The sequence below is a fragment of the Salvelinus namaycush genome, chromosome 18 (genome assembly GCF_016432855.1).
Source record: "Salvelinus namaycush isolate Seneca chromosome 18, SaNama_1.0, whole genome shotgun sequence".
NCBI lineage: Eukaryota > Metazoa > Chordata > Actinopteri > Salmoniformes > Salmonidae > Salvelinus > Salvelinus namaycush.
The window spans coordinates 8,150,808-8,168,471 of record NC_052324.1 but is presented as its reverse complement, the minus strand read 5'-3'; positions in this window follow the sequence as shown (position 1 = coordinate 8,168,471).

The following is a 17,664-nucleotide window of genomic DNA, read 5'->3' as shown; positions in this document are numbered from 1 at the left end:
AGCTAGTTTCTTATGACACATGTTTTTAGGGGTGTGACTGCATCTAGGGTATTACGCAAGGTTAAATTGAGTTCTTCAGTTAGGTGGTTAACTGATGTTTGTACTCTGATGCCCATGGGTAGGTGGAGGGAGTCTGGAAGGGCATCTAGGAATCTTTGGGTTGTCCGAGAATTTACAGCATGGCTTTTGATGATCCTTGGTTGGGGTCTGAGCAGATTATTTGTTGCGATTGCAAATGTAATGAAATGGTGGTTCGATAGTCCAGGATTATGAGTAAAAACATTAAGATCCACAACATTTATTCCACGGGACAAAACTATGTCCAGAGTATGACTGTGGCAGTGAGTAGGTCTGGAGACATGGACAAAACCCACTGAGTCGATGATGGCTCCGAAAGCCTTTTGGAGTGGGTCTGTGGACTTTTCCATGTGAATGTTAAAGTCACCAAAAATGTTAATATTATCTGTCATGACTACAAGGTCCGATAGGAATTCAGGGAACTCAGTGAGGAACGCTGTATACGGCCCAGGAGGCCTGTAAACAGTAGCTATAAAAAGTGATTGAGTAGGCTGCATAGATTATGACTAGAAGCTCAAAAAACAAAAACGTAAATGTTTTTTTTTTGGTGTAAATTTAAATTTGCTATCGTGAATGTTAGCAACACCTCCGCCTTTGCGGGATGCATGGGGGATATGGTCCATAGTGTAACCAGGAGGTGAGGCCTCATTGAACACAGTATATTCATCAGGCTTAAGCCATGTTTCAGTCAATCCAATCACATCAAGATTATGATCAGTGATTAGTTCATTGACTATAACTGCATTGGAAGTGAGGGATCTAACATTAAGTAGCCCTATTTTGAGATATGACAATCTCTTTCAATAATGACAGGAATGGAGGTCTTTATTCCAGTGAGATTGCTAGAGCGAACACCACCATGTTTAGTGTTGCCCAACCTAGATCAAGACACAGACACGGTCTCAATGGGGATAACTGAGCTGACTACACTGACTGTGCTAGTGGCAGACTCCACTAAGCTGGCAGGCTGGCTAACAGCCTGTTGCCTGGCCTGCATCTCATTGTGGAGCTAAGGGAGTTAGAGGCCTGATAAGATGAGAGCACACCTCCAGCTAGGATGGAGTCCGTCACTCCTCAGCAGGCCAGGGCTTACCAATTGGGTTCACGGGAAACCGGGCTGACAGTGCTGCTACCAGCCGGGTAATTGAGGGGTTGGAAGGTTACCGACGTGGTAGACTGCCTAGTAGACAACCCACTGAATTGCTCCTGCAAAGGGTCCAATGCTTGGTCGTGACGTTCGACCACGGCCCGGAACCCTTCCATCAGACCGCGAACTAACTCCCCGTCCCTACCAATGGTGGCTCCTTGGGAGGAGATGGCGTAGCGGAGCTGGACCAAGTCTGCTGGGCAAGTCATGGCCAGTTCATACTATCACGTTTCAGGTAAGACCCAAATGCAGACTGTGTTGAAGTAACAATGCTTATTTCAGCAACAGGGGCAGGCAAATGCCAGGTTAAGACAGGCAGAGGTCGATAATCCAGAGTGGGGGGCAAAGGTACAGGAAGGCAGGCAGGCTCAGGCTCAGGCAGAGGTCGGTAATCCAGAGTAGTGGGGCAAAGGTACAGGACGGCAAGCAGGCTCAGGGCGGGCAGAAAGGTCAAAACCGTGACTAGAAAACAGGAACAATAGAGAGACAGGCCCAGAGGGAAAACCGCTGGTAGGCTTGATGAAACAAAACGAACTGGCAACAGAAACAGAACACAGGTATAAATACACATGGGATAATGGGGAAGATGGGCGACACCTGGAGGGGGTTGGAGACAAGCACAAAAACAGGTGAAACAGATCATGGCGTGACAAAGATAGACTTCAGTGTTTTGTATTTCTTATGAACACAGTACAGTAATCAGGCACATCCACAATAAACCCATTCTGGATCAATATTACACTAAAGAATTGTACGTATTCAGAAGTTATCACAGATTTAGGGTTGTTGGCTCTGGTAATCTATTCTACTGTGTAGGACCTCGATCCAGTTAGGTTCATGGTCTGAGTATACCTGGCTTAGAGAAAGACTGTTATCCTGCAACCTCATTTCTTTATTCCTCTCTAGATCTTAATGTAGCCAGCGGCACTATTAACATTGTAATGTAAATGATGTGTTTTTAGTAAAGTTTGATAACTAAAAAAGGGATATCGCTATTTTGGATAAATTAACCAGGGTTTATAATTGGTACTTGTATTTTACAGAACATTTTGGAGAAGACTTATCGCTGCTCTAACTGTTTGTTAGTTTTTCCCTTACATTAGGTAGGTATTTTGGGGGTTTTCTTTGTCTAGTCCGCCCGGGAAAATTAGCTGGTATTCGGGATAAATATTTGGGATTGTCCTGGTGGGCAGACTAGTTACATTTTCTTCTTCATATATGTTTGTTTGTTTGTTTGTTTGTCTGTCACCACTTCCTCAGAGTCATCCAGGGCTGGGTGTTTTTAGGAGGGAACTTTTTGGTTAGAGAGCAGAGGCAAGTTGTATGAATTCCTGTGCATGCTTTCGCACGTGAATTATCACCAGTTGGTTATCATCTTACAAAGATTGTAAGATAGCACACGTGATGAAACAAAAATAATGGCGCTGGAGGGAATAGCAGCCATTTTACGAGCTCCTAAATAGTGTCATTTTGTGTTTTTTTGTACCTAATTTTTCCGGCATTGTTTCCTATGACTTGAAAGAGCTTCTGGACATCAGAACAGCAATCACTAACCTCAATTTGGATGAGGATTTCTACATCAATGAGTGGGCGGCGAAGGACATACTGCTCATCCTTGACCAGGCCCAAATCCCTGAAACTCGAAAAAGGAAGAGTCAGCGTTATAGAGGACGACGTGCTGGATACCTGACAAGACTACATCGGCGAGTGGATAAACTACCTCTATCCTCCGTTCTATTGGCGAACATGCAATCACTGAAGAATAAACTGGAAGAACTCTGTTCGCGACTATCCTGTCAATGTGATCTGAAGAACTGTAATATCCCATGTTTCTCTGAGGTCTTGGCTGAACAATTACATGGAAAATATAAATCTAGCTGTTGTTTCTATACATCGACAGGACAGAACGGCAGCATCGTGAAATAAACTCCAGGGGGGTGGTGTGTGTCACTATCTTAACAACAGCTGGTGCACATACTCTAATATTAAGGACGTATTGAGGTTCTGCTCACTTGAGTTAGAATACCTCATGATACGCTGTAGACTATTCTATTTACCAAGAGAGTTTTTATCTATATTTTTTGTTGCTGTTTATTTACCACCACAAACCAATGCTGGCACTAAGACCGCACTCAATGAGCTGTATAGGGACATAAGCAAACAAGAAATGCTCACCCAGAGGCGACAATCCTAGTGGCCGGTGATTTTAATGCAGGAAATCTATTTTACTTGAATTCTACCATCATGTCACCTGTGCAACTAGAGGTGAAAAAAACTCTACACCACCTTTAGTTCACACACGGAGAGCCTTACAAAGCTCTCCCTCGCCCTCCATTTGGCAAATCCAACCATTACTTGTTCTTCCTGATTTGTGCTTACAAGCAAAAACTCTAACCGGAAGTACCAATGATGTGCTCAATACGGAAATGGTCTGTTGAAGCAGATAATAAGCTACAGGACTTTTTCACTAGGATAGACTTGAATATGTTCCAGGATTCATCCGATGGTATTCAGGAGTTTAACACATTAGTCACCGGTTTCATTAGTAAGTGCATCAACGTCATCACCACAATGACCATAAGTAAACATCCCAACCAGAAGGCATGGATTACAGGCAACATCTGCACTGAGCTTAAGGCTTCCACTTTCAAGGAGCGGGACACTAATCCGGATGCTTACAAGAAATCCCGCTACGCCCTCTGACGAACCATCAGACAGGCAAAGTGCCAATGCAAGACTAAGGAAGCTAGGAAGAAGTGTGACCGAGAGCACCCGATAAATCTTTTACAAACGTATCATAAAACTTGATAACTTCACCTATCCTGATTATCACACTGTAGCCAAGAGTGGTGACATGCCTACGAGACAACAAAAAAAGGCAAGGGCAGCACCGCAACAGATCAAGAAATTACGGAGAATGAACCTCTGACCATGGACTCCTTGGAAACCAAGATGGTACCATGACACCTCAGGAAGAAGCTAGGTTAGCTCACATCCTCAAAGTGATCAAAGAAGGCAATGACTCCCTCATAACACAATTTTACTTGAAAACAGCTGAGATCAGTTGCTCCATCTCCGCACAGCTGGCTGAAAACAACAACTCCATCTCAGGTTTGAAAACGTCTATCAAAACGCTAGGATCCCGAACGGAAGAAGCTGAAGATCGCACCCCCAATGCTGAGGACAAGCTAGAGGGCATGAGGACGACATTACAGATATTGCACAAAAACAACAAATACCTAATGAATAAGTTTGACCATTTGGAAAACTACAGTAGGGCGAAGCAATGTTAGAATCATCGGTCTCCGCTAGGGCTGTGAGTGGACAGACCCCATTAATTTGTCTGCTGCCATTATCCCCTCCCTACTGCGCAAATAACATTTTACTGAGTCCCTGGTCATTGAACGGGCACACAGGCCCATCGCCCATCCCCTAATCAGAACTTACAACCCTTCCTCATCCAGTTCCTGAGTTACCAGGACAGAGAAAAAGTTATCCGAACCGCGGCCAAACATTTCAAGGAGAAGGGAGGGATTCTACACAACGTTGAGGCGATTACATTCTTTCCAGACATGAGTCCCGTAATGGTCAAATGCAGGAAGGAATTCGACCAAGTGAAATAAGAACTTACCTCCAACATTCCCTTTGTGCTGCTTCAACCTGCAACAATGATAATCATCCATGGTAGACAGAGAAGATTCCTCAAAACACCCAAAGAAGTTGCAACTTTCAATGTCCTGACCGGCTCAGGACATTGGCTAGCGGACCAGGCTAATTTCTTTTCTAGCTGGGCTGTGTCCCACTAGCCTGCCTTACTACTTGCATAACTGGTATGACTGCTTTGCTGGATTATACTATGGCTTACTTGCTAAGGACATATCAATGTGGTAAGATCCCAATATCCATGTAAACAAACTATTTGTTTTCACCAGATACTTTTTTTACGTTGTTATTTTGGACAGGCATGGTGCTCAGAGGCATCAATGTGATTTGCTAACCTTTTTGTATGGCTAAGCCATGACGTCTGATACTTTTATTTTGCTCCCTGTTTTAGTATGTGTGTTGGGATCAGGACACCCTTTATTTATTGTTTTTAACTTGTATCATATTAGGATGGGTGAAGAATGATCTATTTTTGTTAATTTCATGTTTGCCTTATTCAGTAATTGAATTTAGGAATAGTGACGCTGGGAGCGTAGGTTTTTGCTCTGACATGCATTGTCAACTGTGGGACATTATATAGACAGGGGTGTGCCTTTCCAAATCATGTTCTATCAATTGAATTTACCACAGGTGGACTCCAAGTTGTAGAAACATCGCAAGGATGATCAATTTAAACAGGATGCACCTGAGCTCAATTCTCGAGTGTCATCGCAAAGGGTCTGAATTATTATCTAACTAAGATATTTCTGTTCTTTATTTTTTATACATTTTCACAAATTTCTAAAAAACGTTTTTCATTTTGTCATTATGGGGTATTGTGTGTAGATTGATGAGGAAACATTTTGAATACATTTCAGAATAAGGCTGAAATGTAACAAAATGTGGAAAAGGGGAAGGTGGTCTGAATGCTATCCGAATGCACTGTATTCCTCAAGGTAGAAGAATTTCAGGAAACACTCTTACTTGGGGGCGACTTGAATTTTTCTCTGGATCATATTCTAGATAGATCCTCAACTAAAGCAACCTCATTGACTACCGCTTCGACGACACAGACTGCGTCATTGCATTTTGGTAAAACAGAAGTACATTCATTTCCAATGGAACGCTGCGTTTGCCTTGCAGCATTGTGTTGCAGAGGCCGTTGCAGTGTGTTGTGTGCTGCTATGCTCGATTTATCAAACATATGCATCAAATTGTATGCGTAGACTTGACAGAAAGTAGCAAAATGTGAATGTTTAATTTTTGTTGCACACATATCCAGTAAAAAAATGTGGGACTACATAATAAAAACAGTTTGATTGCATAATTTCTTTTCATATTTTATTCATTTACCAATTAGCTTACATATTATTTATTCGATGACATCTAAAAATGTATTGTGAGAGCCTATAATATAATTTGCCTCCAAAATGCATAGGTTTGGAGCGAAATGCAATAATAAATAGTCAAGATAGCAGAGAGTAGGTTCTTTCAACAATGAGGCCAATGTTGAGGAAGGTGGTTTTGATCGCGCAGTTGGGCTGGGACCAGCCCGCCGAAATTGCAGTTCTTTGTGGGCTCAGAGAAGTCTCGAAAGCATGCAGGGGAGTTCCATCATCTCATTCAAGAGCTTCGACTATTTCGAGAGGAATTTCGAAGTTACTTTCGTCTGGACCAAAGCGAGTTTGATCACCTGCTCCAGATGGTTGGAGCCAGGATCGCCCAGATGGATACCAACTACCGGGAGTCCATTAGCCCAGTTGAACACCTGGCGATTTGTCTCCGGTAAGCTAAATTCTAGTGAATTTTTAAAGCCTTTGATACCGTAATTTTTAAATCCTTTTTAATACCGTAATTGATTGATTTTAGATATATTTTATGTGCAACCTAGCTAGCTAAAGGGCTCTCTAGTTATTAGCCCCTATGTGACATGAGGTGTACTTTTACAGAACGTTCAATGGGACTATAACTTTTCCCAAAGTTGGTGTAAAATCCTTTTTTAATGACGCAATGTTACCAAATGAAAAGAAAGGTCTGATGAAGGTAGGGTCGTCTTCTCCAGGACCCCTTGTTGTTCAAGACAGTCATTCATTCATGAAATTCTTATTGGAATCACTTACACTCTTAGAAAAAAGGGTTCCAAAGTGTCCTTCTGCTTTCCCCATAGGATAACCCTTTTTGGTTCCCTGTAGAACCCTTTGGGGAAAAGGTTATACATGGAACCGAATAGGGTTCTACTTGGAACCAAAAAGGGTTCTTCAAAGGCTTATCCAATGGGGACAGCCGGAGAACCCTTTTAGGTTCTAGATAGCACCTTTTTTTATAAGAGGCCTGGGCTACAGTTTATTGATACAGTCATAGACTGAATTGTACTGTTTCAAGGCATTGTTAATGATGGTTGATGAGTATTACAATATAATTAGTAGAGCATAATAAACTGTAATGAGGTAGGTAAATGAGTAGATCGAATTTGTGGGTGTAATTTCAAGTTACACACAATATAGATTTTTATTTTGAAATATATTTCAGATTCTTGGCGACAGGGGACTCCTACAGGACCATCGGATTCAGCTTCGGAGTTGGACGGTCCACAGTGGCAGGCATTGTCCCCTCTGTGGCACACGCCATTTGGGACTGTATGGTTGGTGAACACATGACTGTCCCCGAGGAGGAAGACTGGAGGGCCATTGCTGCTGAATTCCTGGAGAGGTGGAATATTCTCAACTGTCTTGGCTCCATTGACGGGAAACATGTAGTAATCCAGGCTCCACGGTGCTCAGGTTCGCAATTCTACAACTACAAGGATACATATTCAGCTGTACTCCTGGATGTTGTAGATGCCTTCTGCTGTTTCCGTGTCGTTGATGTTGGTGCTTACGGCAAGGGAAGTGATGGCAGGACCCTCCGGGACTCTGCCTTCAGCCAGGCACTTCAGAATGGCACATTGGAGATTCCACCACCTGCATCACTCCCGGGGGCTGATGACCTGGGACCCCGTTCCCCACATCTTTGTCGGCGACGAGGCCTTCCCTTGAGACGCAACCTCATGAGGTCCTACACTGGACGCCAGCTGCCATTGCCAAAGCCTGCAAGGATCTTTAACAAACAACTATCAAGGGCAAGGTTAGATGTTGAAAACGCCTTTGGGATTCTGGCAGCCCAGTGGTGAATGTATCGGAGAGTGCTTGGTCTCAGCCCCATAAATGTCGATGCCTGCGTGAAGGCCACATGTGTTCTCCACAACTACCTGCAGAGGTCATTCCAGGAGCCGCTCCGGATGGAGACGGGCACGCCAAATGGTCACCTACCTGATGCACCAGGGCAGGTGTCAACAACGCCCCCAGACAGGCACTCTAGGTGAGAGAGAAGTCCCATGGCAGTATGCAGTGGAGTGAAACAGCAATTTTTTAGAGCTCCCAGACACCAAGGATATTTTAATAACCATCCACCGTTGTCCATAAAATAGTTTTTTTTCCCCAGAATATTTTATATCTCCTTGTCTCTCTTCATTTGGAAGTTATATTTAAGTGAAATTTGGGAGTAAAGACCACACCTTAAAGTAAAGATGGACTGTTGTTTCTCTTTGCTTATTTGAGCTGTTCTTGCCATAATATGGACTTGGTCTTTTACCAAATAGGGCTATCTTCTGTATACCCCCCCCCCCCTACCTTGTCACAACAGAACTGATTGGCTCAAACACTCATGAAGCTGGTGAGTGTCCAAGCTGTCATCAAGGCAAAGGGTGCATACTTTGATGAATCTAAAATCAAAAATATATTTTGATTTGTTTCACACTTTTTTTGTTACTACATGATTCGATATGTGCTATTTCATAGTTTTTATGTATTCACTATTATTATACAATGTAGGAAATAGTAAAAAATAAAGAAAAACCCTTGAATGAGTTGGTGTGTCCAAACGTTTGACTGCATACGTATCACTGCAGATTTTCATCTTCCTACATCTAATCTGCTGTGCATATATTTACATGCCATGTGGTGGAAACTAGGGCAAATACTGTATCCTACTGTTCGACTCTGTTTTGTGTGATGTCTTTCAAAATTATTTCTTTCTTTGTGACATCATGTATGTAAATACTTTATTTATTCTGAATATTGTTTCAATAATGTCAGAATCAGAATCACCTTTATTCGTCAAGTACTGCCAGCAATAGACAATATACAATCAGAATACAGACACAAGTCCACATAGACATCATACAGAATATACAACATTGGAAGAGTAAACATAAAACAAACTTCTGGAGTATAGGCTGATTACAGTGGGAATATATCATTTACAGAGGGGATATATCTATATAAGCAGAGGGAGGGATGCTGTCGTGTAGAATATATACAGTGTTGTGTGGAGGTGTACATAGTACAAATGTAATATAGTGCAGATTTGTATTAGAGGTGCTGTAATTGGCTCAATGCAAAGCCACTTAATCCCTATGAGCCCGATGGCTGGTTGATGAGGGCAGTGGCGGTTCTAGCTTGTATGACTCCCTGGGCGAACCCCCCCTCAGCATCCCCCCCTGAAATGTTTTTTTCAATTCAGACTTTTGGAACAACACAAATAAATAATCATAACATTTAAAACTATATAAAAACAAAAATAAGACTCATATCAAAAAGAAGTAACAAAGACAAATAGAAACAAATTGTAGTATATAAATACAAATAAAGAGAATCAAATTATTACACTATTACCCTATTGCTAACAAACACAGAAATAAAACTAAATAGTACAAATGCTATATCACACAAATACACAAATAGAATAACCCACTTATAAAGAATAGAACCTGATTATTACACTGTTGCACTTCAAACAAGAAACACACTAACTAAATCGCACAACTAATTGCATTAGTGTTGTACAACGTTAGAGGTGCGCTATTTGATAGATTCCCCCGCTCCCCTACCTCGGGCTTCCAGTGGGGAAACCTGAGGTCAACCTACCCCCGCCCACCTCCCCATCTCATACTTCTGAGTAGGAGACCGTCCCAGGCAGTAGCCTGCCTAGCTCACAAACTAGAATCAGCGAGCCCACTCCGACAAGGTTAATTGACCCACAGTCCCACACGGTGACATGATGTCATTGACGTGACGTGCAAATGAGCGATAGAAAACCGATCGCGCAAATTTCACCATTCGTAATATACATATATATATATTTTTTGGTGCAGGTGCCACATGCAGCCCCTGGCAAGATGCCTAAATCCGCCACTGGATGAGAGCCACAGCAATGGGGAAGAAACTGTTCAGATGGCTGGTGGTTTTGGTCATGATTTCCCTAAATCGTCTCTGAGGGTTGTTTTGAAAAAAAGATGGGGTGGGCAGGGTCGGCGGTGATCTCACTTGCACCGTTCCTTGTCCTGGAGGTGTGCAGGTGCTTGTGCTGCAGTTTGCCCTTGCAGTGGACAGACGGAGACCCAAACCAGATGGGGATAGAAGATGATGGACGTTTAGAACCAAACCAGAATTGTCAGAGAGAGTTGGAGTTTCCTCAAATGACACAGATAGTACATCCTCTCTTGAGCCTTCTTGGTTACCACTGTGATGTTATCCTCCCACTTGAGATTGTGGGAGATGATGCTCCCTAGGAATTTGAATGACTTGGCCATGCAGATGGCTGAGCCATCAATCTCGAGGGGGAGAGATAGTCCAGTGCATTTCTCCACAGTGTTGACTGTGTTCAGTTCCAAGTTGTTAAGACTGCATCAGGCCACCAAGCTCTCAACCTCTCCACTCTACTTGGACTCGTCGCTGTCGGAGATGAGTCTGACCAAGGTGGTGTTATCAGCAAAGTAGTTTGACAGATTCGTCATTGCAGGTGCAGGCATTAGTTTAGAGTGAATAGAGGAGGGGGGAGAGCATGAAACTCTGCCGCACCCCGGTGCTGAGAAACAGGGGGTCTGAAAGAGGTTTTCACAGCTTAACGTGCTTTGTCCTGTTGGTCAGGAAGTTGGTGATCCACCAGCAGATGGAGTCAGATAGTTTGTGCTGTAGCAGGTCCGGAATGAGTGTGTTGAAGACTCAGCTAAAGTCCACAAACAATACCCTCGCATATATAAATACGACTTCCTCAATACTGTACGAAGACTTAATCCAATAAAACTGTTACATATAGTAGTGTATTATTTTACCTGCTGTACTTTGTGACATTGTTTACCACAGAGATTACAGCATCATCTTGAAAACCTGTTTGTAGCTCCCACACTCCAACTTAAAAGATCACAATTAAATGTCACCGTTTCACTTGGTCTAATGACTGTTACTGAGCTTGATGAATGTGAAAATGTACGAAAGAATATAGCTGGGGAATAAAACACTATGAGATGACCCGACTAGGCCATTTGCTAAGTATATCATTAAATATAGCTGTACAAAACCATTAATGACACACTAAGAGCATTTGGGAAAATCACTACCAGTGACTACTGAAATACATCTGAAAACCTTGGCTCACAACATTGTTTCCATAATATCTCCGTAAAACAAAAACTGCCATTTTAAGACCAAATAAGATATTCTCATTTAAATTAGCAAGATGACAGTGTTCTAATGAATCACATCTATTCCAAAAATATACTCTATTGGACTGATAAGCTAAAAGCTCTGGGAGAAAAATAAATATTCTCAAAACAGAACACCCAAGTCTGCATTGAAAAACCCTGAAAACCTGCATGAACGTGAAAATCCCTAATTTCTCCATCAAACATGACCTAATTCTTTACACCCTACCTTAAAATTCCATTTCATGTCTCCTTTGTGTATAGGGGAAATGGTTGTATACTGAACAAAAATATAAACGCAACATGTAAAGTGTTTGTCCCATGTTTCATGAGCTGAAATAAAAGATCCCAGAAACGTTCATATGCACAAAATGCGTATTTTGCTTCAGGTTTGTGCACACATTTGTTTACATCCCTGTTAGTGAGCATTTTTCCTGGGCCAAGATAATCCATCCACCTGACAGGTGTGGCGTAGCAAGAATCTGATTAAACAGCATGTGCATTACACAGGTGCACCTTGTGCTAGGGAAAATAAAAGGCCACTCTAAAATGTGCAGTTTTGTCACCCAACACAATTCCACAGATGTTTCTGGTTTTGAGAGACTGTGCAATTGGCATGCTGACTGCAGGAATGTCGACCAGAGCTGTTGCCAGAGAATGTAATGTTAATCTTTCTACCATAAGCTGCCTCCATCGTCGTTTTAGAGAATTTGGCAGTACGTCCAATCGGCCTCACAACCGCAGACCACACCAGCCCAGGACCTCCACATCCAGCTTCTTCACCTGTGGGATCGTCTGAGAGCAACCACACGGACAGCTGATGAAACTGTGGGTTTCCTGATGTCAACGTTGTGAACAGCGTGCCCGATGCTGAACAAACACAATTGCATTTTGTTGATGGTTATGTGATGGCAATATTCGTCCGCCGCCATCAACTCAAATTTCAGCATGATAATGCACGGCCCCATGTCACAAGGATCTGTACACAATTTCTAGAAGCTGAAAAGTCCCAGTTCTTCCATGGCCTGCATACTCACCAGACATGTCACCCATTGAGCATGTTTGGGATGCTCTGGATCAACGTGTACGACAGTGTTTGCCAATTCCCGTCCAATACCCAGCAACTTTCGCCCAGTGGTTTTTGTCTCCTTTTGACCGTTTCAATTGATAACAATCAAGGTAAGGTACTTAGTTGTTAAACAGACAATATTTGATATTGAGATAAAAAGAAGCATTAGGGACATATTTAGAACATGCATCCTTCTAAACACCACAGACATAGGAAAGGCATATTCAGGGATTTTCTGATTGAGGCTAAGATTTCAGTGAAATACTGGGATTTTGTGGGAAAGTTCTCTGTTAATGGCTCTGCATGGTCATTCCATTATCTAAAATAGCCCCACAGTATTTACTGTGATGGCTCCACAATTGCTTCAAAACCTCCACACGAAGCCTCCTTTTCGTATCAAGCATAAATTGGCATTTAAAGTGATACTTTGCAAGTGCAGTGTGTGAGAGCTTCTTAACTTCTCTGTAACAACCCATGCACTAACTTCAGTGTAGCTATTAGAGGTGAGAAAATACAATTATAATTCCCCAAAAATGTCTTATTATCTTGGTTTAAGGCCGGGACTATCAATGAAACAAAACAAAAACAAAAATGTGAGGGAGAGTAATATTATGAAAAAAGTAAGTATATGATTGATTGGAGTTGATTGGAGATTGGAGTTGATGAGGCATAATACCAGGCCCAGGATCTGAAGTTAAATGTTTTTTTCCTGCCAGCATGGACGTCACCTTTTTCATACGTGCGCATTCCAATCCCTAAACTTCAAACCAGACTGGAGGGTGTTTGGATGCTTAGCTTGATATGCAAAAGAGTGTGGCAAGACAACAGTAAGCAATAAACATGCTAAATTAAGAGTTTGTAGCAACCACTTCTCTGTGTCCAAAAATAGCACCACATCAAAAAGGCTTAACATTCTGTAAAGCTCAAGAACAGAGAGAGAAGTAAGTGGTAAGTGGGCAAGGCAGATGGCGCAGGGAAGAGGAGGATGAGCCACGTAGTTTTATCTTTTCCGCCCATAAATACTACAGGGTGTTTTGATTGGAATATTTTGATTGGCCTTCAATTTAAACTGAGTTAATGTGTAAGAGAGAGAGGGAGATTGAGAGAGAGAGAGATGGGTAGACTATGAAATAATCAGGAGTAAGAGAGTGGGGGGGGGAGTGGGAAAAGAGAATGGAGAGAGGGCATAACGGGATAATAGAAGGGAGCGTACATAACTTGATTGGCGGAAACTAAAAAGGAGAGAGATAGTAAGCGGACACTTTAATGAGATTTCCTTCACCTCTGCCAGTGTGTGTGCATGTGTTTGTGTGCAGATCATCTCACAAAACGTAAAGATTTCCAATGAGTATGCAGTTGTATGCTATCACAGTGATGTGATTCAATGGTTTTCTAAACACAGAATTGGTGACACATTCCCAGTATATCAAATTTAGATTGCATCCAGAGTGTAATTATCAAATTCATTCATGTTGAATTTATTGATTGAAAAATCCAATCTTAATCAGTATTATTATATAACGTTCTTCACATGCTGTAGTGGCTGGTTTACTCTAGGTCATTGGTTACCAAAATGTTTTGGTTACTATACCACCAACTGAATTTTGCTCTACCCCTGAAGAACCCCCTAATTTGCATATTACCAGTAGGCCTACGGTCTCATGAGTCTTCTCATGTACCCATGCGGATAAGCCAAGTACCCCCAGGGTGTAGGTAATACATCATTGAGCTTCACATTAGTCATTGTACACTAAAATATCAAGACAAAACATAATTGACTCCCCCACATTGTGTGCTTGCATGGAAGTATCCCATCACAGGGCTATGAATCACCATCCCCCAACCAAAGCTTCCTTCCAGGCAAAACTGGCATTAATATTGCATTTTCCACCTTTACATCAGACCATTCATCATGTGTCAGGTAACTGCACACACAGTCTCACATTTACCATACTTGTAATGCTACTGAGGCAGACACACAGGAAACAGAGACACTGTCTGATCCTGTGATATTACCCCCCCCCCCCCCCCCCCCCACAGTATGATGACAAGATCACGGCCCTGTTCAGCCATGTTCCGATGCATCTTAATGTGTCTTACATGTCTGGGCTTTTGTAACTTCTGGTGTTACACTTGATGGTGGGCGGACATGATGCAGGCGTCTTTTTATTATGCTTTAGGTTGGGTGGTGTGAAAGGTTTTTCACGGGGATGAGAGTTGCAGGGCTGCTAGGACGGACTGTTCTAAGACCAGAGGGATGTCAGAGGCACAGCAGAGAGTTGTGCAGTGGATGGACAGGATCTCTAAACCATGTCGATCTATTTACATGTAAAAGATGGACAGTGTTTATTCTTGAGAAGGCTTGCACTTCTACGTCACTTCTACTGATCCCTTCCTCAGTGTTTTGAGTGACATGTTCATACTGTATGTCTGATGGTCGGGTGCTGTTCAGTCAGTTAAGTTTGTACATCGTAGAGTGCATTTCATCATTGTACCTCCAGGGGGGTGCACGACTCTCGTGGCCTCTACCTCACCTTGACCACAGGGGTTCAAATGAGCATCATTAGATCCCGTTGTTACTGTCATAAACCCAGTGAGACAATCCCAATAAAATAGACACATGTAGAGACACCCCAGCCATTAGATTAGAACTTCACTCCTGTTTATTGCCTAACGTTAAAAAATATATATTTTAAATGGAAATTGAATTCGCTCCCCTGGAGATGTTTTATGAAAGAATCTTAGCTGGAAAATCGAAGCGCTTATCAAATAGTTGCCATGGCTGGCAGCTGCTCAGGAAATTAGTTTAGGCATGACCTCATAGATTCCCATACCTCCACCACACATAGCTGATAGAGAATGAGAGAGAGCGAGAGAGAGATGGGGAGACAGAGTAAGTGTGAAAAAAATATAACTAAAGAGAGAGAGGGGAGAGAAGGAGATATGGGTGGGGGCTGAACGTATGGATGCAGGGGAGTGTTCTCCTGATATACTGACTAAGGCAGGTTTTCCCAAACTGGGTACCCCAAGTTTTTTTGCCCTAGCACTACACAGCTGATTCAAATAATCAAAGCTTGATGATGAGTTTATTATTTGAATCAGCTGTGTAGAGCTAGGGCTAAAAACAAAATGTGCAACCCTTGGGGTACCCAGGTTGGGAAAACCTGCCTTAGTCAGTATATCAGGAGAACACTCCCCTGCATCCATACTTTCAGCCCTCACCCATATCTCCTTCTCTGTCTCCTTGGGGTCCCCAGGACTGAGTTTGGAAAATTCTGTGCTAATGTAAGAGGTCAAAGCAGACACTAGATCTATGAAGTTGAGGGTCACTAAACTTCTTATTTTACTTCCCCTCACTGCAAGCTCACTGACCAGCTGTATCCTCAAGGGTGTGAGAGGTGTTCAAACGGATTTCATTTCGCTTTTACCCGGCCTCCTCACTCCATTCCTGTACTCCCTCATTCCTCTAGAGTGGACTTCCGGAGCCCCTCTGAGTCATTCCTCCAACAGAAAGAAAGACAGTAATAAAAGTTTAGAATCCTTCAGGGCTTGGCTTTCATTTCACACATGTCCAAAGCCGCTGACTCTAGGTCAGTCTGACTTGTTTAAAGCACATTAAAAAAACTAAAGTGTTGAACCCCTCTGGACGGCCCACATCAATCATCTCTAAATGACTGAAGTGGATAAAACACCCCACAGTGAACCTAACACTTGAAAGTGCTCTAATTTAAACGGAATCACACAGGTTAGATATATTGTATATCTACCATACAGTTCAGTGCAGTGTAGAACAGTCCAGTGTGTGGGGTTTTGTACATAGCTAGTTAAAGTCCATTACTCATACACTGTAATGGAGTTGCCATGAATTTGCCATTATTTTACAGGCAGCTCTGTGGCGAGTAGAAATAAAATGTCATATTATTGTACACCTGTAATGACACAAAGTACATTAAGGTAAAATTTACTATATGAATGAATGAAATTCATTGAGGGGAGGGATTGTATTTCATAGTATTTTACTGTAATTAAAAGAGATTAGTGCAAGCTGATTGGATGCTAGGTAAAGTGTTTATACATTGCAGGATATTATGTATAGTTAGTATTTCATATTACTTCCACTTGAGGCCTTAACAAAGGCTTCCAAACTGGCAATGACTAAAGGGCAAAAAATACCAAAAGTACATGGCAAAATGATCAACCATTTAAGATGAAAGACTTGCTGCCTCCCCTATATGTTTAACATTTCATGAGGCACTATAACTGAAGTTCAATTGGTACAGCATTCTCACTCACGGGTGCAACAAATATAGCCTCTTACAAGGCACACCTCAAAATATGTCAATGAACCAGAAACAACAATACCATGCACCCACTAGTGATCAAAAGGTTTTGGTGCTCAAAAGATACTGTATGGTACTGAATTCCATGGGGTGGAATTAAAGTACCATTTGAAATACAGCAATTTTCAAACAATGCACCATCATTTACAGTATGCTGCATTAACAAGTTTCAGAGTTTTTTAAATTGTTGATAATACCGGAAATTACTGTATAAATTACAGTATTCTGTTACAGTGTACACATTCTGACAAACTGGCAGTCTAACCACTTGATGGCAATTTATTTTTAGGCTTTTCTCCTCTCTTGGGATATCACAAGAGGTCATGAACTAATCATAACCAGCCTTGAGGCCCACTGTGAATGTTGTTTAATTCCAAAGCATAATACACAGAGTTAGACGCCATACTAGTTTGACTGTATTACACACAATAGAGTCACTATGACATGAATATGATCCGCCACTATAGGGATGGATACACTAACAGTGCGTTCAAAGATAATGCTTTCAAAGACAAAAAAATGGCCCTATCTGAAAGGAGAGCCATAGCGTGTTGAGGAGGAAATGGAAGGTCAGGTGGAAACCCATTCACTGCATTATTATTTGCACTTTTAGATTTGAATTGATTGCGTGCTGCACTTGGACTCGGAGGCTCTCTAGGGAAACACACTGCGCTCCAATAACTAGAAGGTGGTGGTACTCAGACAACAGAGATGATACACAGAGAAGAAGCAAAACAGAGCTGATTGCTGTGCATTCATACATGTCCATTTCGCTGCAGTCTCATGTTGATATGGATTCATTCTCCTCAAAGTAAAGAGGTTTGAAGTATCAAAGGGATATTTCACACTGGACAAAAACTTTGTCAGA